The 24,362-nt window shown below is 38.3% G+C and overlaps 1 protein-coding gene across 1 annotated transcript in view; it reads right to left on the bottom strand.

Annotated features, from left to right (window-relative positions):
* The window catches only part of BCL6 (BCL6 transcription repressor), a 74,536-nt gene extending 53,097 nt beyond the window's left edge, over positions 1–21,439 (bottom strand). The window contains exon 1 of the mRNA XM_063442796.1: positions 21,390–21,439. The gene's annotated coding sequence lies outside the window, so the exon portion shown is untranslated. The remainder of the gene's footprint in view (positions 1–21,389) is intronic.
* Between the last annotated feature and the right edge of the window lie 2,923 nt (positions 21,440–24,362).

Genomic DNA, 24,362 nt, shown 5'->3' with positions numbered 1-24,362 from the left:
AAAAGCGGGAAACAAATTGGGACCCTCTGTCAGATACGATTTGGGAAGGTATCCCATGTAAGCGAAAAATCTCCCTCGCGAATATCTCTGCCAACTCTGGGGAGGATGGAAGTTTAGGCAAGGGAATGAAGTGGGCCATCTTGGTGAATCTGTCAACCACGGTGAGGATAACAGTCTGTTTTTTAGAGATAGGTAGATCGACAATAAAGTCCATGGCTAAACAAGACCATGGTTTCTCTGGTACCTCTAAGGGATGCAGGAATCCACTTGGGAGCGTATGAGGTTGTTTGGTCTTGGTACACACTTCACACGCAGCGATGAAATCTTTAGTATCTTTACGTAAAGCAGGCCACCAGAAGTCTTTAGAAATCAAAGCAAACGTCTTGCGGATACCAGGATGTCCCGCCATCTTGCTGTTATGGAAACATTGCAACAGCTCCAGTTGAAGAGTAGGAGGAACGAAATGTCGACCCTCAGGAGTCTGTTTAGGTGCTAGATGTTGCAGCTTAATGATCTCGGCCAGTAACGGGGAATGAATCCTGAGATTCGTATAAGCAACAATCTTGCATTTAGGAACTATAGAAGAAAGAATCGGTTCAGATACAGTGAAAGGTTCATATTGTCGAGACAAAGCATCGGCCTTAGAGTTCTTGGAGCCAGGTCTGTAAGTCAGCACATAATTGAAATGAGTCAGGAATAAGGACCAACGAGCTTGCCTAGAGGACAAACGCTTAGCCTCCCCAATATAGGACAAGTTCTTGTGGTCCGTCAAAATAGTAACCGGATGTAAGGTACCCTCCAATAGATGTCTCCACTCTTTCAAGGCTTTAATGACTGCTAACAGTTCCCTGTCTCCGATGTCATACCTGCTTTCAGGACCAGAAAGTTTCTTGGAAAAAAAACCACAAGGATGTAAGGGTTTATCCACCCCCAACCTTTGTGATAGAACGGCACCTACTCCTGTCTCAGAGGCATCGACCTCAAGTAGGAACGGCAAGGACGTATCAGGATGGACTAATATTGGAGCAGAAGCAAAAAGTTCCTTGAGATTTTTGAAAGCAACGAGAGCTTCAGTAGACCAAGTCTTAGTATCAGCCCCTTGTTTGGTCATATTGGTAATAGGTGCAATAATAGAAGAGTAACCCTTAATGAAGCGCCTATAATAATTGGAGAACCCAATAAACCTCTGGATAGCCTTGAGTCCCTTAGGCAATGGCCAATCTAGAATAGACTGGAGTTTGTCAGGATCCATCTTAAAGCCTTCCCCAGAAATCACGTATCCAAGAAAATCTACCTGGGTCTGGTCAAAGCTGCATTTCTCCAATTTGCAGTATAAGCCGTGTTGTAGAAGTTTGTGTAATACCTTTCTGACTTGTCTATGGTGGGTCTCAATCTCTCTAGAGTGTATGAGAATGTCATCCAGGTATACAATGACACAATCCTGTTGAAATTCCCTAAGAACTTCGTTAATCAGATCCTGGAATACTGCCGGTGCGTTACAAAGGCCAAAAGGCATGACCGTGTACTCATAATGCCCGTAGCGGGTATTAAACGCAGTCTTCCACTCGTGACCTTGTTGAATTCTCACCAAGTTATATGCCCCTCTGAGATCCAACTTGGTGAAAATCTTAGAACCTTTTAGCCGATCAAAGAGCTCGGTAATCAAGGGGATCGGATAGGCATTCCTAATGGTTATTTTATTCAAACCTCGGTAATCAATACATGGTCTGAGTGAGCCATCCTTCTTTTTAACAAAAAAAAAATCCAGCCCCGGCGGGAGAAGAGGATCTCCTAATGAATCCCTTGTCTAAATTCTCCTGAATATACTCCTCTAAAACAGAATTCTCTTTAATGGATAGAGGATATACATTACCCCTGGGGGGCATGGTGCCGGGCAGAAGATTAATTTTACAGTCAAAGGTCCTGTGTGGGGGTAGTGTATCAGCGTTCTTCTTATCGAACACTGCCTTTAAGTCTATGTACAGAGGAGGTATCTGTTTCCCTGTAGACTGGGTAGAACTATCTGGTGTGTTAACCATAGCCAATGGAGACACCCTGCGTAAACACCTCTCCTGACAACCCTGGCCCCATGAGATTATCTCCCCTAATTCCCAATCGATAATAGGGTTATGTCTCTTTAACCATGGGTAGCCCAGGACTATGGGAACAGAAGGAGATGAAATGAGCATAAGAGATAAGTTCTCCTCGTGTAAGATACCAATAGTTAAGTTAATGGGTATAGTCTCACGAGAGATAACAGGCTCAAGCAAAGGTCTACCATCTATGGCCTCAACTGCCAAGGGTGTATCCCTTAACTGGGATGGGATAGTGTGTTTAGTAGCAAAGACTTGGTCGATAAAATTCTCAGCAGCTCCGGAATCTATCAAGGCCATGGTCTTTAGCATTCCCCTCTCCCACGTTAAAGAAATTGGTAGCAGAAGCCTGTGATCTTTATAATTATGCGTAGAGGACAAAATAGAAACACCCAAGGCCTGTCCTCTAGAGAAACTTAGGTGAGGGCGTTTCCCGAGCGAGTAGGACAATTCAAACGCAAATGACCTCTGGCTCCACAATACATACATAAACCCTCCCTTCTCCTGTACTGCCTCTCCTCCTCAGAGAGGCGAGTATTGCCTATCTGCATAGGTTCAGGATACAGTGAGGTATTGGAATCAGGACTTTGAAATGTAGGGGCTAATTTAAAGGCAGGTCTGAAGTTCCTCTCTCTAGTGTACTGTCTCTCTCTTAAACGCTCATCAATACGAGAAATGAATGAAATTAAGTCCTCTAAATTCTCAGGAAGCTCCCTAGTAGCAACCTCATCAAGGATAATATCTGATAGCCCGTTCAAAAATACATCTATATAAGCCTGCTCATTCCACTTGACTTCTGCCGCCAGAGACCTGAACTCTAGTGCATAATCCACAAGTGTTCGGTTCTCCTGTCTCAGGAGCAACAGTAATCTGGCTGCATTAACCTTCCTACCAGGAGGGTCAAAAGTTCGTCTAAATGCAGCTACAAAGGCATTATAATTAGATACCAATGGGTTATCATTCTCCCATAGTGGGTTTGCCCATCTCAGCGCCTTCTCAATGAGAAGGGTGATAATAAATCCAACTTTCGCCCTATCTGTGGGATAGGAGCGAGGTTGTAGTTCGAAGTGGATACTAATCTGGTTCAAAAAACCACGACACTTCTCCAGTGAACCACCATAATGTACTGGTGGGGTAATACGGGAAGAAGCACCTACAGTGGCTACCTCTAGGCCAGAACTTACAGGAGAGATGGAAGTAGTACGGATCTCCTCAGGTGGGTTATTGGCACGAGATAATAGCGCCTGTAGTGCTAGTGCCATCTGGTCCATTCTGTGTTCCATGGCGTCAAACCTGGAATCAGAGGGACCAACCTGACTGTTTGTACCTGCAGGATCCATTGGCCCTGTCGTAATGTCAGGATCGGGACAGGGATCCAACACGCAAAGTACAAACAGGACAGGGTACGTATACCGGACCTTAGAATGGCCGGACTAACGTACGGAGAGTAAAGAGAATGGTCAGAAACAAGCCGAGGTCGAGGGAACGAGAGGACAGGTAAGCGAGGAACAAGCCGGATCAAGGATACCAGAGGGAAACAGAGTAAGTCAAACTAGCCAGGTCGGAACCAAAGGAATAACTGAAATCGCCAGAGCACTATGTGACTAGACAGGCTAGAACCACGACATGGCAATGAGTGAATGGGAGAAACAGGTTTAAATACCCTGGTTACAGTGAGTATACCCGCCTCCGACGAGTCCTGATTGGCTTCCAGTCACTTGAGTGGCAGGTCGGTCCGGACTGACGTCATGACGTCGGGCAGCGTGCGTGACGTCATAAAATGAGACGGACCCCTCGCGGCCGGCGTGAGAGTGTCTAGAGGAGCCGCGAGGGATGGAGGAAGCCGACCTGCTGGAGGAGTAAACTATTAAGTCTCTACCTCTTTCGGAGGTAGAGGCTTCAGGTACCCTGACAATTATGGGGAGTGGAGGTGATAAGTGGGATTTATTATTAAATTGCAGGCAAAGTAAAATAATATGTTAAAATAGAAATGTTTGAGAATCTCTTGTTATTGACAAGATCCTAATTACAATTTTTTTTTTTTAGCACCTTACATAAGAGATGCAGATATGGCTACATTGCCTACTAGAACTGTGCACAGCTGAAAAATATACTTCAGCCAAAGCACTTCTGCCGAAAATGAAAATAAAATGGAGACAGCTGAATTTTGGCCATATGATGGTTTGGCTTGGCTGAATGTCATTAAAGAAGAAATATTCAGGGGAAAAATAATGTGAAAAAACAAAAAAATAAACATTATGTATGTATTTTACAGTACACTGATAGACACATGAGAAAAAGAGGAGGAGCACTAAAAATAAATAAATCTGTATTTATATATTATATATTTATTAAATATATAATGTATAATATAGATATTTTTTTTTTTTTTTTTACTGCTGTTCTTGTTTTCCCTCTATTGGTCACTTTTTACTTGATCTGTGAATACAATTAACATTTTGTGACTGTCCCCTAGCCATCATTTTAATACCAGAGGTGACATTTAGAATCACAAAAAAGTACGGCCACTGCACATTTGGCTTGGTTTCTAATTCACTAGATTTCGGCTCAGAGTTAGGGAATTTGACCGATCACCCGACTTGGCCAAATTTGTGAATTTGTAATGAAGAATGTGTAGTTTGCACTGTCTCACTGACTGATTTAAATAAGCTACCTTCTCGAATTCCCTATTCATTGCTTGTATATCCCTTCTATAGCGTTCCCTTGGACTAAAGGAACATTGCTTCAATGTGTTTTGTTGGTAACTGAGGGCTTTTTCATCCAATCAGGTAATACTAGCGCAAGCAAGCTTCATACAGCAGATAGACTGTTGGATGAAGGTGTCACCACATTACTGTTCTTGCTATACTAAAGGTTAAGTTCACTTTTATGTGATTAATATTCATATATATCAGGCTTGGTCTCCAGTATGACACACACACACACACACACACAGACACAGACATACACAGACACACAAAGACACACACACCAGGTTATCAGTTTGAGACCCCCTTTCTCTCTTCATATTTCTTTATATATTGATGGTGAATGTGTGGAAGCAAATCCATAGACTATAGAAAGGGACCACACACCTCCATGCCAAGCTGACATATGTGCTTTTACACAAACTAGAGATGTTATAATACAAAGATGTTCGGACATATAAAAGGTCACTTAGTAGCAGTTTTTATTAGATCAATGTGCACAGAAACACAATGTTACAGCCTTACAATGAGATCTTTGTCAAGCCTTGGCCCTAGCGGTCACCTTATGCATAATCCCGCACTGAATGGACAAACACAAACATTCTGACACTGAATATGTTAACTTCTAATAATTGGGTTTTGTGAATATTTTTATAAACCGACAAAAAGTAATATATGTCAAATCATTTGAGTAGAATTTATATTTTTATTTTTTCTGCTCTGCATTACACTTCTAGCCTAGAAATCATCTGGAGATTAAAAAAATCATTCAGTGTATCCATGTACTGCGTTTCGTGCAGGGGAAACTTTATTTCAATAGATGCATCTTGTAAATGTGATATTTGTGCTTGTTTATTATTTATCCCATAGATGTTCTATTTTGACACACGAGGAACATTACTAACCTGATTAAATTGCTGGCAGTCATGGCAGAGATACATAAATGCTACATTCAGGTCAGTTCTAAGCCATTGCTGTTTAGAAACAAATAAGACAGCCAAGTGTCTTCATCGAAATGGAAGACATCCATGCATACAAATAACAACCTTAAATACGAACGACAAACAAGCAGAGAATCTCTTGCAATGTGTGCAAGGTTTCTATCAGTAACCACAATGCTATCATAGTCAAACAATATTTATGGCACGGTCCTTGCCATTGATTATTTAGATTTTTTTTCTAATCATGTTTTATTATATTCTAAATGCCATAAAATAAAACCAGGAGTGAATGATGAATCCTAAGAAAAATACCAGAAGTCATGTGGTTTAATAGAAGACCAAGGAGAGATATATTATGTTAGGCCTTAAATGACCTAGGGCAGGGGTGGTCAAACAAAAGATCCCCAAATGTTGTGGAACCGCAACTTCCATGATGCTTTGCTATTTTAAAGGCTGGCAAAGCATCATGGCAGTTGTACAATTTACCCAGCCATGATTTAGACCAGGCATAGGCAACCTCTGGCACTCCAGGTGTTTTGGACTACACCTCCCATTATGCATTGCCAGCATTATGAGCGCAAGAGCATTATGGGGGTGTAGTCCACAACAACTGGAGTGCCGAAGGTTGCCTACTCCTGATCTAGGCTATACGATCTCATAAATTAGGAATATTGGTTTGAGCATAATAGGATTCTCCTAGGTAGCACACAGCTATAAATCATTGAGTTCAACATTGAGAATAAAGGTGGAGATTTATCAAACTGTCCTGCTCTAAAAAGGAGCGCAAAAATGTGAAGGGGAGGAGTGACGAATGTTACTGCTGGGTGATTGCCCCACTTTTAGTAATTTAGCCCACTTTTTAGAGCAGGACACTTTGATATATCTCCCCTACTGAGGCACAGTAGGTTATACATTACGAACAATTTTGATACAAAAGGAAGAGAATTATTAAACTATCACGTTCTGAAAAGTGATGATAAGATAAAAGTAAAAGGGGGTTAGTCACCAATGGAATGTGCCAGCTTGTTTGACTAGTTTCTGGGGTAATTGCCCCACTTTTACTATAATGCACACTTTTTGACATTGTGGTAAATCTACCGCAAAGTTTTAAACTTAACAGATCAATGCTATCCATAGAGACTGCTCAATTTTTAGAACTTTATTAATACTTGTGTTAACCTTCATGATTAGAGCAGGCTAACACTACGTACACCCATAGCAATCCTGTTTAGAATTCTTATGTATGATTGATAAAGTGCGAAAATATTTTGCAACACTCCCCAATCAGTGGACATGGCAGACAAGTAAATTCAACAAGACAAGCTTAATTTACAAAAACAAGAGGTAGTGAGAGCCCTGCTTTCACTTGTAATCTAAAAGCAGTGGGATTAAATTACAGAGAAGTTAGTGGTAAAGTACATACTATTCACAGTAAAAATGGATTGCTGTATTAACATAATTTATTAACAATATATGGGTTGAGTAGAGAAAAGGAGAGAAACTGGAATTAGTGAAGACATGTGGCAAAGAAGAACAAGAAATTAAAATAAACTTTTTATAATTTTTATCAATATTTAAAATAGTAGCTTGCATGTTTTATAGCCTCTGTGTATTGTTTTGGAAAGAATAGATGTGCACATATACCTTATTTTAGTGCATCTCTATAATAACCCTTGCTTTATGGGGTAGCCGTCTTTGAATAATGTAATGTCAGAGGTACTGTTTATCTAACTAAAGCCTATAAAGGTCACCAAGAACAAGTGTGCATTTACAAATCCATATATAATGCACAAGACAAAAATACACTCTAAGGATGGTTTAGACATTCATATTGTGCATAGTCCTCGAAGATAGGTAGTGCTCCAAACCAAAGATAATTTAACAATACCCACCCCTATACAACAATACAGAAGATGCACCTACAATTCAAGAATAACCCATTGTTTTCACATAATCAGGAAATGCAGAAAAGTGATTTTACCAGTTGCCAATCTTGTCGTACCTTTGGACAGACACACTATACAGATATTATACCGCTTGACTTCTATCCCCTGCAACACTTACCTAGGCTACCAGAAACAATTTAGCCATATATCAAGGTACCAAATACCACCTGTAGATAATGTTTGCGTGGTTTTTAAAGTCGTTAATCACAATGTGGCAATCTTCAAGGTCTCCAATGGCCTGTACAACTACAGAATGGACATAGATGTACAGTTCTTTTTCAAAATGAATCATAAAATCTAGTTTTGGTGACATATATATACAGACAGAATGGGTATTTCACTGAAGTCTAAATTTCAGCCAGACCAATGACTGAAATACCGAGCAAGATGGCTAAAATCTTTCCCGGGATGCTAAAAACTTTAGCTGTCCAGTCACTAGAAATGGTCCATTCAATGTAAATGGGGCCGGTAAAATATCAAAGAGGGCATGTCATTGATGTCCACCCCATATCACTTCTCATGTGAATGGAGTAGGAGATTAAAATTCAATAATGGAGTGGACTGGTTGTTGGATTAATAGATAGTCCCCACCCACCGTAGCATGTTAGCTATTCTTTTTTTTTTAGAGCTACCGTGACCTGTCCATTGACTATTATTGAATTTTAGTGATTGGGCAGCAATGTTTTATTACAGTGAGCCACTGGCTACTCACTATTAGGTAAGTTTAAAACCTTCTGTATACTAATATGGGGACAGTATTTTAATTTGGCAGCTGGCTAGCAAGCATTGGCCAGCTTTTTATTTTTATTATTATTATTAGTAGTAGTATTATTAATTAAACAGCGCCAAAAAAATCTGCAGCATTGTACATTTTTAACTATGTTCCTCCTGCTGCTAGTGCTGGCAGTACAACTCTACTTCATTTTCTTGTTCTTTTGCAAAACAACAAGTATACGATAATTTGCAAATGTAAATCCTGCTGGATGCATTCTGTCCCAATTTAGTTTACAATGTATTCTTTGTAAATATTCTGGATTATATACTTTATGTATGGTTCAAAATAGAATACGCCACTAAGAAAAAAATCCTTAAAAGAAAGATCCCCTCTCAATGAGAAAGCGTCAGTGTGGACAGTACAAGGCTATTCCGGGCACGAACCCAAATAATAGACAAAAACACAAAAATACTAGTTCATCTCCAGCAAAAGGGAGATTCTCTTAGCTGGTAGAGGAATAAACACAGAGAGTACCACTCCCAAGGGATGCCAAAAAGAAGTGTGTCTAGTAAAGCATAAGTGGAAATGATCAGAGATATTGTTACAATGTACAAAACAGGTTTTATTGGGCTGTGCCTAATGTACAGTGTAATAGAAAGTAGCACTTTTGTGCAGACTAAGATAAGGAAAGAAAGAAACTTGTACAATGTAACTAAAATGAAATTGGAACTGTAAGTGCAAAACTCTCCCAAATCCCACTGCCCTGGTTAAAGAATGAAAGAGGAAAAATGCAAGGAAGCGAACTCCCGCAAATCGAAATAGAATCACTGGTTTCCTATAGATATAGCAAAGAGAGTCACAGTAAAGAGAGTCAGGGGATATGGTACAATCATTTAATGGTTTCAAGGGAGTAGCAGTCTATAGACCACCTCTCAGAAAACAAGGAAGTAGTAGGAAAGAGGGAGAGATTATAGAGGTAATCAGGATAGGAACCAGAAAATATATCGGCTGCTGAACCAACAGCAACCTATTAGCGTCTATGCCTATGCTGTACTAGAAAAATCACACTAGCACTAAGATCTCTAAAGGTACCATAATTGAAGTGTGGGAGGCGTGCAAAGTGAAAGTAAAAAGTATGTGAGTCAGATATCCCTTCAGCAGCAAAAAATCACTGATTTTAAATAAGATACTGAATGCTTCCGGCCAATTCAGCGAGGTTCAATGAATTTTGACCAGAACTAGCTTTAGTAAATACAAGAATTGCCATTCTGGTTGGAACCAGTTATATATGCCTTTCCCCTTTCTTAATACAACCAAAAATGTTATTGAAGAAACATATACTGAGTGCAACCTGTGCATTAATTCCTCGCTATTGGAAGACTCCTGCCACACAGTGATCTATACAAGTAATACATATTAACAAAAACATATGAGCTAAAGGAACACTCTAACATTATAAATATAGTATATTAAACTATTTGTAATGGTAACGTGTTCCTGTGGATGTTAGATAAAAAAAAATGATCCAGTGCCACTCTGTTCTCTTCGCCCCGTTCTCTCTACCCACTGTGAGATCAGCAAAGTCAACGATCTTAGGACAATCTAGTGCTTCTCATAGACATCTCCATCAATAAGAGGCTTCTCATAAAGTAATAATGGATACCATGCTTCTCTATGACAGTGTTTTGTAACATCCAACGTGAAGTCTTGTGACCAATTGAAATTCTTCATAAGGAAGGGCCTCCAAGAGCTCTATGATTGATTGACAGACGGCTAATAGAGACATCGTGACTGACAAATGTATACATTGCTGTTTCTCGCAGATGGTAAGGCTTACGTTTGCCAGTGACAGGGTCTTTGCACCAAAACCACTGCATTAAGACGTAATCAGGTAAATTGGAAGGAAAAGAATTAAGAGGACGTGTGGTTAGGTTGTTAAGCAGGCGAACTGTAGTCTCTTTTACAGTACCAGGTGCTTGGAGTCGAAGGTTAGATACTGTGCAACATAGGCATTAGTTGCTAAGTTTTCTGTGCTTTTCAGTAAAGTCAGGAACTATAATGATGGAATGGGCAAAGTGGAACAGCAATGGGATGAAATGTAATTTTTATTTAAAGCATGGAAACGGTGCTTGGAGTCATGAGAAAGTGTTGATTACGGGATTATAGTAATCTTGTTTGGCAAGAGTGATGATATATGAGTGCAGCATGAACTTAAAACATAGGCAGTTAATACAAGACTACAGGAATGCAGTACAAAATGTCCTCTAGCTATGTGTGTTTTTCTGGGGCACCTTTGCAGATAGCAGATTAGCTTTCTGCTCCAGGGTTGGAGCCTCTGTCTTGTTACTTTTAAGGATGAGGGTGCTATTGTATACTACCAGGATGTTAATGAGACTGGGGCAACAGATGGCAAAGTAGGGGAAGAGCTGTTTTTTAGTTTTAAAGCAAGATTGGAAGTAAAAAAAAAAAAAAAAAGTCTAGTGAGTGAAAAAGAGTGAAGACAAATGGTAATTCATTATGGAGGGTATAATATAACGTGTGCAAATAGTAACTGAAATATTGTGTAAAACAGATCATAACAAAAAAACAGGTGTTATACCGGAGCTGGGATATACAGAAGCAAGATTGTTATTATATAGCTGTAACAAAAACACAACCACATAATATCTATATTTATAACGCTCCAATATAACACATGGCAGAGTTTATCAAACTTTGGAACTGTAACTTCCTGTTTTAATTCATTGTCAGAGAAGTAATCAACCATCCGGTTACATCCCTTAAAATACCAAAATTACAATGTTTGTATATAATGCCATCATTTGAAGGGCATCTCTAAAGATCTAAAATTCAGGTGGAAAAAGAATGTATGGTGGTTTCACTACTGTAGATTATCAAAACAGATGGCTGCTGTTAATACAGAAATTGGATGTTTCTACATTAAGTTGTGAGGTAAAAATAAAAGCAATTATATATTTTCCCCAACATTTGTGTTTTGGGTCTATTTTATGTAACTTATAAATTTATTCACTAAAGTGCGAATTCAAGATGAATTCCAATAATGATCAAATGACCAAAAGACTAAGGGCCACAGTTTTGTCCAACTGTGAATTAAACTTTTTTTTTTTAATTTACTCATATTGTTGTCTGATAAAGTGGGAGTAATGATTTTGTGTTTATTGGAGTAGTAAGTTATGGTATTCACACCTTCTGCTATATTGGTGGTGCCATGAATGCAGACAATGTCGTAATCTACACTAGTAAACCCAATCTACCATGGCATGAGGCTTTGCTCCAAGACCAGTTCACAGAGGTAGAAAAGTGGATCTCGGATAACAAACACTTCCTAAACACTGACCAAACTGACACATTGATCTTTGGAACAGTACCTAAATTACATAAATTACAAAATTCCCAACTATGTATCAGAACAAATTCAAATAACACACTGACCGAAGTCTGTTCTTTCTGTTATGTTGTTAGACCCCAATCTATCCTTTGGCCTTCACATTGAAAAACTATTTTCAAATCTTTATCCAAAACTAGGAGCCCTGTACAGAAACAAATCCTGTCTAAGCCCTACAGTAAACAGTAAGGAAACAGAACAACAATTGCTAATGCCAGTCATTGATTATGGGGTGTAGTGTATGCGTATGCGCCACAAAACCACCTGCATAAACGTAATATGTTGTATAATGCGTTCTGCCGCTTTGTGCTACAATGTAAATACATGACCCACCATTGTGACAAGTTAAAAGAACTAAACTGGCTATTGCTGGAATCTCGACACACCCTTCATCTTTCCAGCCTTGTGTTTAAGAGCTTTAAGAGCTTTTCCGGGGAGCTCCCATCCTCGTTGAGTAGAATGCACTCCCAGGCTTATCCCACCTACTATAACATCTCATAAATAACAGCACTTTATTTAGCATACTTCAATACAAAAATAAAGTGGCTCAATCCTCATATACCTACAGAGCACCGCAATTATGGAATAACCTCATGGACACAGTCACATCTTCATTCAATTTCAAATCTTTTAAGAGATCTATAGCAACATACCTCAATTCAGAATGCACCTGTAATCGTTGACAATATTTCTTTCCTGTTCTGTGTTAAATTTATAAATGTGTGTATGTCTAAATATATATATATATGTATATTGTATTTTTTTGTAATTATTTTAACACTGCAATGCAATGTTTGTGGGCCAAGGACATACTTGAAAACAAGAGAAATCGTTCTGGTAAAATATTTTATAAAAAAATAAAATAAAATATGGGTGGACCATATTGTCTTACGCACTACTTCAGCGTGTTCATGCCCTTAACACAAAAATGCAGGGAGCATTTGAGGTCAGGACAATGGTGTATTAATTGCACAACGTTGGGACTACACTGAAAGGGAGTGTTATGGATCAGCAAAGTATAATTTCTAAACCTTCATAATGCAAACATGTAGACAAAAGATATGAGATTTCATTTGTTTTTTATTCATTGAAATATTTCACACTATAAGGTAACAAACATTGGAATCCACCCTTCTTGTAGGCCATTGTAAGTAGAAATACATATTTACTAAATGAATAGAGGAGAGTTATATGTGGAACATATTGGTTAAGCCTAGGATAAGTTGTTTAGAACATGCAAGGAGAAACATCATATACATTGGCAACAATTGTGCAAAATACAATACAATTGTAGATGCAATAACATAAAAAACACAACTGGAAATAGAGCCAAATCACCTATATGGCAGTTCAGACAGCCGCCTAGGTCACAGGCCCAGAAAGGGGCCTGGTGGGCCTGGATCTGAAGCTCGTACTCTGACTGTGAGGGGGTCCGGAACCCTTTCACGTGCTTGAGGGAGTTGTATTTGGCATCTCTGTCAAGTGCAGATCACTTTAACCCCTTAAGGACACATGACATGTGTGGCATGTCATGATTCCCTTTTATTCCAGAAGTTTGGTCCTTAAGGGGTTAAGAACTCTTTTGACTCTTCTGAGAAAGGTATGTGAAGTGCCAAAGGACAATGAAGAAGCTCTTAAAGTGGTCTGGACCCAATATTGGTGCAGATCACAATGCTCCCCCACTTGACCACCTGGGATACTGCTCTCATTGTTGTTTATCATCAGACCAACAGGGAATGGTAAGCAGTAGGCGACAAAACACATACACTCAGATACTATACACACACTACACCTGTACTCCTCTACATACAAAATTCAGCCACCACACACAATACTCAACCAGTACACACAGGTACACTCATGACCCCCCACACATGCAGCTCTCAGCCTCCTCCATACACACAATACTCAATACACACAACCACTGCATACATTCTCCCACACAAGTTTACAACAGTCAACCACCAAATTCACAACACTCATAGAACAGATCCTAAGGCCCTAATAGGGAACCCCGATCCTACACAGCCTTTATCCATCTCCCTATGGAAAAATTCCAGTGATATATAGTGCCAGGCCTGGACTGGCCATTGGTCAAAGCGGGAAAATGTTGCTATGGACATGTGAGATCATAAGATCATTAGAGCTTCCTTGCAGGCCCATGCAGGGCCAGTGCTCTCCAAGTGCAGGCCCTGCTCTGTGCAACAATGGGCCGGTGGGAAGGTTGAAGTTCTCCTTCAATGGCCTAGAGGCAGTGATATGTAGCAGCCAGCAAATGTAGGGAGAGAGGAGACATGGCAACACTCCGATCCCATGAGAGTGAACTCTAGCCTGAGGAGCTACAGGCTAGAGTTCACTTACCACCTGACCATCAGGGCTTCTCCACTGGACCACCAGGGTTTGCGGGCAATAACCTCCTCCCTGGGAAAAGATATGAAGGGAGGAGGGGAATACAGTATATCTTTTTCAAATAATAAAAAAAAAACATATATTGCTTAATCTGTCCCTCCTCACACACACACAATGCACATCCCCACACACTGCACCCCCTCACACACATACTGCACCCCTCACACACACACTGCACCCTTCACAAGCACACACACACGCTCTCTCACTCTCTACATATTACTCCACAAACACAACACAACACAACTGAAACTGACATATTTACAAAAAACACCACAATCAGCTCACTCTACACACACGCAATCCCACAAGCAGGCTTCAAACACATGCACAATACACTTTACTGGCCCTTTGTCCTCTGGTGTCCCACTTATGAAGAGACAACTCACAAGCAAACACAGCACAAGCATGTTAATAAATTTGCTTGTGCTGCACAGAACAAATACAGGGCATCTGTGATGCAAAAATGCCTGAGCCAATTTTTTATCCCATCAGGCTCTATTTAGTGCTTTGTGAATATGAGAATATGAACAGTCTTTGCTCTAGATTCAAAAAAAGAGTTGAGATAACTGGGCTTCAGCTCTGGATGTTTGCTTATTAATCTGCTGAATATCTACCTGCCAATCAGGAACTATTTGATTATAGTGATTCCTTTGTCATCCAGGCAGACCCGAAGGCTAGTGTTATTAGTATCAAGTTATATTTTGAGTCATATTTTGCTTCAGCACAAATGAGTCATCAAATGGATCAGTACGTCCAAGGAAATTATTTGAGATCAAAAGCCTTAACCCTTTTGGAATCAGAGCGACAAGCAGTACAATAATTTGGATGTTGCAGTTCTCCCCATTTGCAATAAACCCTTACTAAAGTGGAAATTAGGGTTTTTACCCCCTAGAGCCAGAAAAACATCCCTTCGTTTTGCATTCCTTTAGTTATACTATTGATATTATTATTATTATTATATTATTAATAAATGTCTAGTGTAAATACAAGCTATTCAACTATAGCCATGACTATAACCACTTTATTTCAATAGCTGTTAAATACTAAGCCCTGGGTTTACAAAAGTAGATAGATTTGAGGACCCAAGTTAATGTGGCAAAGACTAGTGCAGAAACTCTAAAATAATTGTTCTATTAGCATTCCTTTTCCTTGCAGATGTTTCCAGACAAAGGATGAGTGTGCCCCATTGTGTGTATGATAGGCCCTTGTCCAAGATTGACATAGTACAAATAGATAAAAAGATGGATAGACAGACATAGCTTCCGACTGATTCCTCTTTTGCAACTGTCATTAGTCCAATACTATCCTTACCTTTTGTGTCACTTTACCCCACTTCCTCTAGCATGTAAGCTCATTGAGCAGGGCCCTCAACCCCTCTGTTCCTGTGTGTCCAACTTCTCTGGTTACAACTACATGTCTGTTCATCCACCGATTGTAAAGCGCTGCGGAATTTGACGGCGCTATATAAATAACATAATAATAATAATAGTAGATAGATAGATAGATGGGAAAGTATGTGATTACAAGCTTTCAAAGAAATTATTTGAACTGTTACTGATAACATTTAGATAGATAACGTGAAAGAGAGAGAGAGAAGAAGGCACAAACATACTAGAAAGAATAAACTATAGCTTAATGAAGAACTCTAACATAGAAAAGGTTTTAACTCACTTGTTACCGCCCAATACCCGCATGGCCCCACGGCAATATATCATGTATGGACATCCAAGCTTAAATTTAAACCAATCCTCTCACACCTCACCCCTTACTTTGGCAATCCTCTCACACCTCACCCCTGACTTTGGCAACCCGCACCCTTCAGGATCCAACTCAGACTTTTGAACCTAGCATACAATCCCTTAATAATGTCACCTTTAAATACAGTTCCTCTTAGATTTACAAGTATCAGAGCAACCTTCAACTGTCTTCTGTTAATAATCATATAACTAATTCTAACATACAGGATTGCTCAAGGACCACCCCATTCCATGGAACGATCAATCGCATCCTTTTAGACTTCCCCCAAGCCTTCAATCCTCTTGGAAGTCTCTTAACATGCACCTCCCTTCGAAGATTATCATCCTCCTGAGTAACATCTCTCATTACAAAAGTCCTCCTGTCCAACCTTTGCTTCCAGAGTCTACTTCACTCACTCTTGCCAATTTACAGTACCTCTAGACAACATTTTATAGGCTAACTGGACACTAACATCATGGTTATCAACGTTTCCCCTCCTCTGTTACATTGTCCTGTCTATTTCTTTACATCATTTCCTCCAATACCTCTGGTATCTGCCAACATTATTTTGTCAATAAATAACTTGCTTTCATTTCTATTCATGTTATAATTACAAAGTGTTGCCTTAGAGCTCTATACATGTTAACTACATGCCTTAGAGTTCTATACATGCTAACTACAGTACTAACAAGGCTTCTCCATCAAGGCTATATTGCTTTTGCAGAACAGTGTTGTGTATCGCACTCTATCCAAACAATTTGAGGTCACACTCTAACCTTTATAAATTTGGGATAACTTACTCCCTATTTTTTTCAGTTATTTCTGAAAGGATTCGAAACACATAGTTTGAAGTCAGTCCGCCTTCATTAACCACCCTAGGTCAAATTTATTATAGAACTTGTAACCGATCACCTGGCACCCCGACTGGGCACCTCCGTCAATGGATGCTTCCTAGCTGACGCCGAGGACTATAAGCACCCCACCAGACACCAGAAGCACTGCAGACTCCACAACCGCCGTAGCTTAACTGGAATCTCGCCATCTTCTTCCCACCCTGGAACTACATCTGACATCCAGGACCGTGTGGGAAAAACCTCTCCTCAAGGAGAGCGTAGCAGGAACAGCTTTTACAAGAGCTAGTGATTATCCAAGGGAGTATAATGAGTATAGCAATCCCTGGTAGCAGTTTCCCCCAATAAGTAACAGACCTCAGTATTGAGGGTGAAGTAAGACAGAAGTTTAATGGAAGTTTATGCAGGTTTTGCAACAAGGGTGACGCCCAGGTGGACCTTGTTGGGCACAGGGACACAAAGTGTACAAACCAATGAAAACTATATGGCAATGAATAACACTCCCACATACAGTACACAATCCCTCTCCTCTGCCCGTAAAATGATTAAGGCAGATAATGCATTAACTTAATTATCCCCAGGCAGAGAAAAACACACATTTCTACAAAGTCCATTAAGTACACCAAAATACAACATATCCCATAAGTCCCCTGATAGCCCTTATCTGGGTGAACAACATATCCAAAAATAACCCAGGGGTTCAGGAATTTCCTGGAAGTCATAGTTTTGACCCACCATGCACATGGCCCATGCCCAAAACAGTTCCAGAGAATAAGGGCTAACGGTCGGTCTCTCGAATAGCGAATCGAGAATAACTGTCTCCAAATGACCTGGAAGCTGGATCTTTGCTAGTGTTATTGCACAAGTTACCTGTACACAACACAGTGTTTGTTGGATGTCAGAAGGCATGTTTTGGGTAAGAAGGGAGCGGAGAATAGATTTCACCTGTGTCCGCAGTCCAGGTGCACTAATCCAAGTGTGATTAAGCTGATGTATAGCTGCAAAGCCAAATATGCTATTTCAAAAGATTTCTGGATTATACATGGTTTAAAAGCTGGAGACTCAACACACAACAATACATACCATACAACACTATTTCGGCAAAGGACTTATATAAAGTCCTCTGCTTACTATAATCTCTATAATCTCTTAAAATCTGCTAACCACTATGATCCCTTGGTTTTTTTTTTTCATTTAGTAATGTATCTTATCCTGACCTTCTAATATCCATCTGTCTTCTATGACATCTTGTGCTTCTCCCCTCTTTACTTAACAGGTCTAACCAAGGCATGCCATATATAAAAATACTTTGACCTCTTTTACACCCTTGCATCTAACCTTTCACCTCACTGTCTCGCATTTTTCAAACCTGTCTCTTTCATCTCTCTATGACACTCAGGCCCAGCTACTGTATATTTGGCAAATCTCCATGCTTTATATAAGTGAAATGATAGACTAGTATGTATGTACTGACATTAAATTACACACGTCCACAAGTCTAGAGGGTGGTTTTTATTGAAACCATATGTTTTTTTTAATACAGTTTAGATTATCTGTATTGAAATAAGATAAGATTATCATATTATAGACTACACCCATTATTATTGACATTATAATTAAAGAAACTGTTTATTTAAAGTAAACCATTCTATTTGTAAAATTTCCAGAACAGTGTTGTAGATTCAGGATAATGATCTGAACACATGGGACTCTGAGGCTTTGACCTGAGTAAGAGAATAATTTAGTGTAACCGAAGATTCTATAACCAAATTCTTAAGATGTATGGTTACTTCCATAGTCTTAACAAAATCATGTAATGTCAGGAATTCATCTTATTATTCATTATAAAATTTCACTTAAGTGTTTTAAAGTGGTCATGGTGCCAGGATTCTGTATGTCCAGCATTTCTATTTGAAACGCTGTACATACAGAGATTAACCCCTCTTCTTCTGCCAGCATCATGCCACTATCCAGCCCAGAAGAAGAGTTTTGGGCTGGCTTATGTAAATACCCTGCAACATTTAATGCACAGACCCTCACTGGTTGACTGAGATAGGTATGCAGATGCTCTTGGCCAATCAATGAGTTGCAGTTTCAGAATCCGGCTTCATCTGCTCTGCGGAAATGGATGTTGTAAATCTGCCTTCAAAGAAGAGCAGGCACCCAGTGGGACCTAGGTAAAATGGCAAACCATTTGCTCAAGGTTTGCTCCATTACTGTGAACCTAGCCAGGGTACAGCTGGCATCATGGCCACTACAGCAAGTTTATCCCTGCCATCGCTTGACACATTTGTTTTCTGTTAGTGGTAAGTTGTAGCAAGTTAATAACTAAATGCAGGTCATAAGACAGAAAAAATAATTTCGCAAAAAATACAATCTTGTCACATATAGATAATAAACATATTAAACATTTTATTAATCTTATTGAAGTCTAAAAATATATAGGATAACAATAATTTGAAATAACTGTTGCTGATTAGCTGCACCTTTTTGATAAAAGTTCAGATGAACGGAAACTGTGCATTTAGATATATAGATAAAACTAGTCTCCTATAAAATACACAATATTTATGTTCTAGCTGTGGGGGGATGTTCTGCTTTACAACATGACATTCTCCTCTTTTTGCTACATCACAGCATGGTTTCTACTATCACTTGTGGTCTGCTCAACGGAATATAAGTGTTTTTACAAAGCAAAGTCCGTACCAAAGGGTCCACCACAAAGCAGAGCAAAGTAAAAGCTAAATACTGTATTCCACTCTTAGAAAGCAGTTACAGTGGAGGTGTGAAAAAAGACAAAATGAACAAACAACTTATGTGTGCCTATGATTAAGGGTTAAGAACAAAACATGCAATGTGTTTTTTAATTATGTCCTTTTTTGACTAAACTGTATCTGTTTTTCAAGAAGGGAATGAAGAATCTAGTTTTTAAGCTGTTTTGTGGTGGACACTTTTAATCCAAATTTACTCCAAGTGTTCAAAGCAGTTCATATGTAGATTGCTATTACTTATCATAGTATCATACTCCTGCCTCGGTGTTCCAGGAAAAGCACCACAAAATCAAACTAATACTCAGAAATTCTGCTACTCAAACAAAGTGGAATTTCTCCTAAAAAGACCAGAGTGTTAAATAAAATAGATCAATATACCTAATGAAATATCTTGCTCATGTGTAGTAGATAATAATCAAATGTCATCGTAAGTAACCTTTTGACTTTCCAAAAATGCCATCAGGATGATAAAGTAATATCTGAATGTGGATGTAATGGCCCCATACAGTAAGTACAGTTACCTGGCTAGAATCAGCATAGTTCCAGTATTCTATGCCACCATATACATTATATCTAATTATGCCAAATACAGGGCAAAATACTGCACAATACATGATATTACAAGCTTTCTCAAAGGGGGAGTATAGTGTTTACAGTCCTTCTGCACTCAACTTCATCAAACTCCATTTTTCTACACACTTTTTTTAAAATAATTTTGGGTACACTTGAATGTACCATTATGAAAACATAAATTACACAGCTATGACAGTCCAATGTGTTCCAGTCCAGTGTGATAATGCATGACATTCCATAATTTTCAATAAAGCTATGCAAAAAGACAATGAAATAACAGGTGTCAGAATTGGTTCACTTATTTGTGTTTACTGTTAAGCTTTGTTTTTGTGTTCATGTTTACTGAATTGATAAAATGAATAGTAAAAAAAACAAACAGAATTAATAAGATAATAATATTTTACTAAAATAGCGTAAAGTGCACATTTTTTTTTTTACATTTTTGTGTGTAATAAAACATTGGCATAATTAAGTACCATGGATATGGTGGTAAAGTACACTGTAGCTGTAGTGAAATAACTTATAGAAATGATAAGTGACATATTTTTTTCATATATATTTTGCGATGAACCTCTAAACTTAATTGAGTTAATTTTTTTTGTTTGTTAATTTTGCATTTAATTAATTATGAATTGGCCATTAGTGGGTGTATTGTACAAAACGAAAAAAAAAAAAAACTAGTTATTACCCACATTTTTTTTTTTTTTTAAACAGCTTAACAAAAATATAAGTTTAAAAATCTGCTGTTTTCACATTTGTCTCTTGGAAGGTTAGAGAAAAGCAGTGTAACAGCCTTGATAATTTTATTACACAAATAGCGTAGTCTGTTCTTTGTTGCCTACTGGAACATAGATATGCATGTGTGCAAATAGTGAACAATGAATAATTTCATCAATACGGGATAGGATAAATATAAATATTTTTACATCATAAATATAATATTACCTTATCTGTTATTTAATCACTACCTGCAATATGAATGGTTTTTAACAGCAAAATTAAAAACTAAAATTTTTTAACTACAAAAGAGTTATACACTGTATAAAGTGAGCAGCAAGTTTGCAATTAATCCACTATAAAAAGTAAAATTTCTGCTTTTTTGCACAAATGTAGCCAACTTAAGGGCATATTTAACAAATAGAGATATGTTGTCTGTTGTCACAACATTCTACCAGCAAATTCAACCTTATTTGTTTGGGTTTTGGCAACAGATATGTAAAACATGTCAAAACTTACTTAAATAGCCCAGGTAGCGAATGTTCGTTGATCCTCCAATACATACTCTACATGTGCTCCCTCTAGTTTTGGTCTTGTGCCTCTTCAACACTCTGCCACTGGCTTCAAAATCTTAGTTTCACTTGTTAAAATGGGTTCTGAAGTCCTTGTTAACACTCGTTATTAACAGCAATCTGTGAGAAATAAAAATAAAAAAACACTCCTTACAAACTGATTTATGAAATGAAAAGATGTTTGTTTGTACAGAATGTATAATTCTCCCCGAACGATTATGCCAACTGTTATTATAGTCTTATCCCTTAAGTAAAAAAACAAAAGCATGTACATATTGTTCAAACCTGCATTGAACATTGATCTGTTGCAGTCATTGGAACAACTAAAACTGCAAGACATGCTTTGTATTCCCTGCTTCCATGTAGTGTAGTGCCACAGATCAGCATCGCCCATTGCTAAAGCCCTGAGAAGCTGGTGAGATGGGCGGTACCTTTTTTGTCTTTGCAAATATGGATTCTTTCCAAGGTCTACAATTGTTCTGTTGGCAAGGAATCTCATTTTCTACCCAGGAAGAAGAGATTTCTTTAAAAAGCACACTAAGGCTCACCTTGTACGGCTCAAGCAGAGAAATGATAAGATCATCTCGATCCACAACCACAGGATACTTTACCCTGGAACCAAGATATTGTTTTAAGGAATGTAAATTAATGGCTGGTTAATGAATTCACCGAGTTCTAGGAATATATTTAATAATAGTATCGGATCTGGCATGCAGATCAAATAGCCAAGAAATCTAACTTGAATCATTGGTAATATTTGTTGGATAATATTATATAGCTTAATGACCTAATTTTTATTGGTTTTACTTGTTTCAATTCACAATTTTGTTCTGCTTGTTTACACTATGTTTTAAAAAGATTAATCAGTGCTCAATTATTAATTTCTTTATTAGAGTTTACCAGTAGAAAGGTAAAGGAGGTGACTCTACGAAGTTTGATAAATAGAAAACTATGGTGAAAAATGAATGAGGTGCAAAATGGTAGTACAGGTATTGCGTAGTATCTTCAAAACAAATAAACACTGAACCAAACAGGGTATGTTTGTGTTGTAACACACTATTTTCAAAATAAGCCTAACCTAGATAATACATCCTACCTCTTTTCTAATGCTTGAGGAAAAGCAATACCTGTGCCTATAGTAAAAATAATAACTCATGTTTTTTCAGTACTTTGACAAGTTTCAAGATTGCATTTCAAAAAAACCCTATTGGATCATGCATGCTCCAGCATTGACTGTATGTAGTCTCAATGTATTGACATGCACGATCAGGCTCTTAATCTTCCTTTAAGTATGTTGTAATCTCGGATTTGATTGACAAGCAAATAAATAAATAAATAACAGCATGACCTGTTGTAAATAACAAAAACCTTTTCTAAAGGTAAATCCCAAATAGACAGGTAAAATGTATATTTATTTGTTAAAGTCATATCTTTACAGAATGTACATTTACCCTGATGTTACGTGGATGACAAACGGTGACTGTGAGAAATTAAATAGCAAAGAAGCTTAAAATAGACAATGTCAGCAAATGTAGTGATTATTATGAGCGAGGCTGATCAGAAGGATTCACTTGGCCTAGAAATATTGCAGGGCTCGAAATTTCCACTTACCTCTAGAAATGACATTTTAGCCATGGAGAGTAGAAATACTCTCTTTGTGAATGTGCCATTTACTCTCTAGAACAGGGGTGCCCAAAAAGTAGATCTCCGGATGTTTTAAAACTACAACTTCTATGATGCATTGTCTTTCTAAAAGCATTCTAAAGACGTGCAAAGCATCATGGGAGTTGTGGTTCTAAGACATCTGGGGGCGTACCTTTTGGGCACCCCTGCTCTAGACCTGCTCTGGTGAGTAATTATTAATGCCTTGCTAGCAGCAGGAGCATACGACTTAATAGTTTGTAGCCTTAGATAAGGCACTTGTAGTTCCCTGACTAAAAAGTACAGATAAGCTTATGTAAAAGGAAATAGCTAGAGCAGAAGTAAGCTGGGGAAGGTGGGGAGATACAAAATGGAAGGAAAATAGCTTGCTTAGAGTTATCCAAAACAGAAGCAAAAACAGTTTAAGGGCAAGAATAAAGTGTCTGCTTGTTTGTATGAACAACCAACAGACTAAACAAATAAAACCAAAACTTTGTTCCGTAAAGAGTAGTTGTAACGTTATGAGGTAGATAATGGTGACACGACAGATTTTTCTTTTTTTGCAGATAAATTCCATTTTACAATGACAGTCGCCAAACAGCTGAACAGTTTGGGGTTCTTGCAGAGAATATCAGTGTGGTTCTCGGTTAATCAATAGGGACAATTGTGATGTCAGCCCTTCAATGACTAACAGCCTGCTGCTACTAGCGCGGTTAGACTAGTTAATGTTTTTGCTGTTGGGTAAAGGTTAAAATGAAAAGAACCTGCATAATATTGTAAGGCGCTATATAAACGGCAATAATAATAATAATAATAATAATAATAATATTCCTTACTGAAGAATGGAAACTACCATACAGAGAATAAAAAGACAGACATCTTAAAATATACAATCCAACCTTTATACAAAAGTCCTTTTTTTATTATTTGTGTCTTTAAGAGAAGCATCAAGAATATATATTTTTTTTTACATTTTCTTTATAACTTTAGGAAGATCTGATGACTAAGCAGCAATTATTTGGCATAAACCAAAACAAGTGTGCTTAAATCAATTCTCTTTAGCTTACATAATGGGCACATAAGGCCTAAACCCATCAGGTGGTGCCATCTCTATGGCCAGTACAGCCTTTTACATGAGCCTAATGTTTAGGGAGTCCACAACCGACTGGGAATGTGCTAATACTAGTGATTCATTAATAAAAAGGTGTTGTCATGCAACTCCATTTTGTATCATAAAACAATTTTGAAAACTATTTGAAAAGCAATGAGCTTAGGTATA

The sequence above is a fragment of the Pelobates fuscus genome, chromosome 2, assembly GCF_036172605.1.
Source record: "Pelobates fuscus isolate aPelFus1 chromosome 2, aPelFus1.pri, whole genome shotgun sequence".
In the NCBI taxonomy this organism is placed as follows: domain Eukaryota; kingdom Metazoa; phylum Chordata; class Amphibia; order Anura; family Pelobatidae; genus Pelobates; species Pelobates fuscus.
This window is presented reverse-complemented; position numbering and strand designations above follow the sequence as displayed.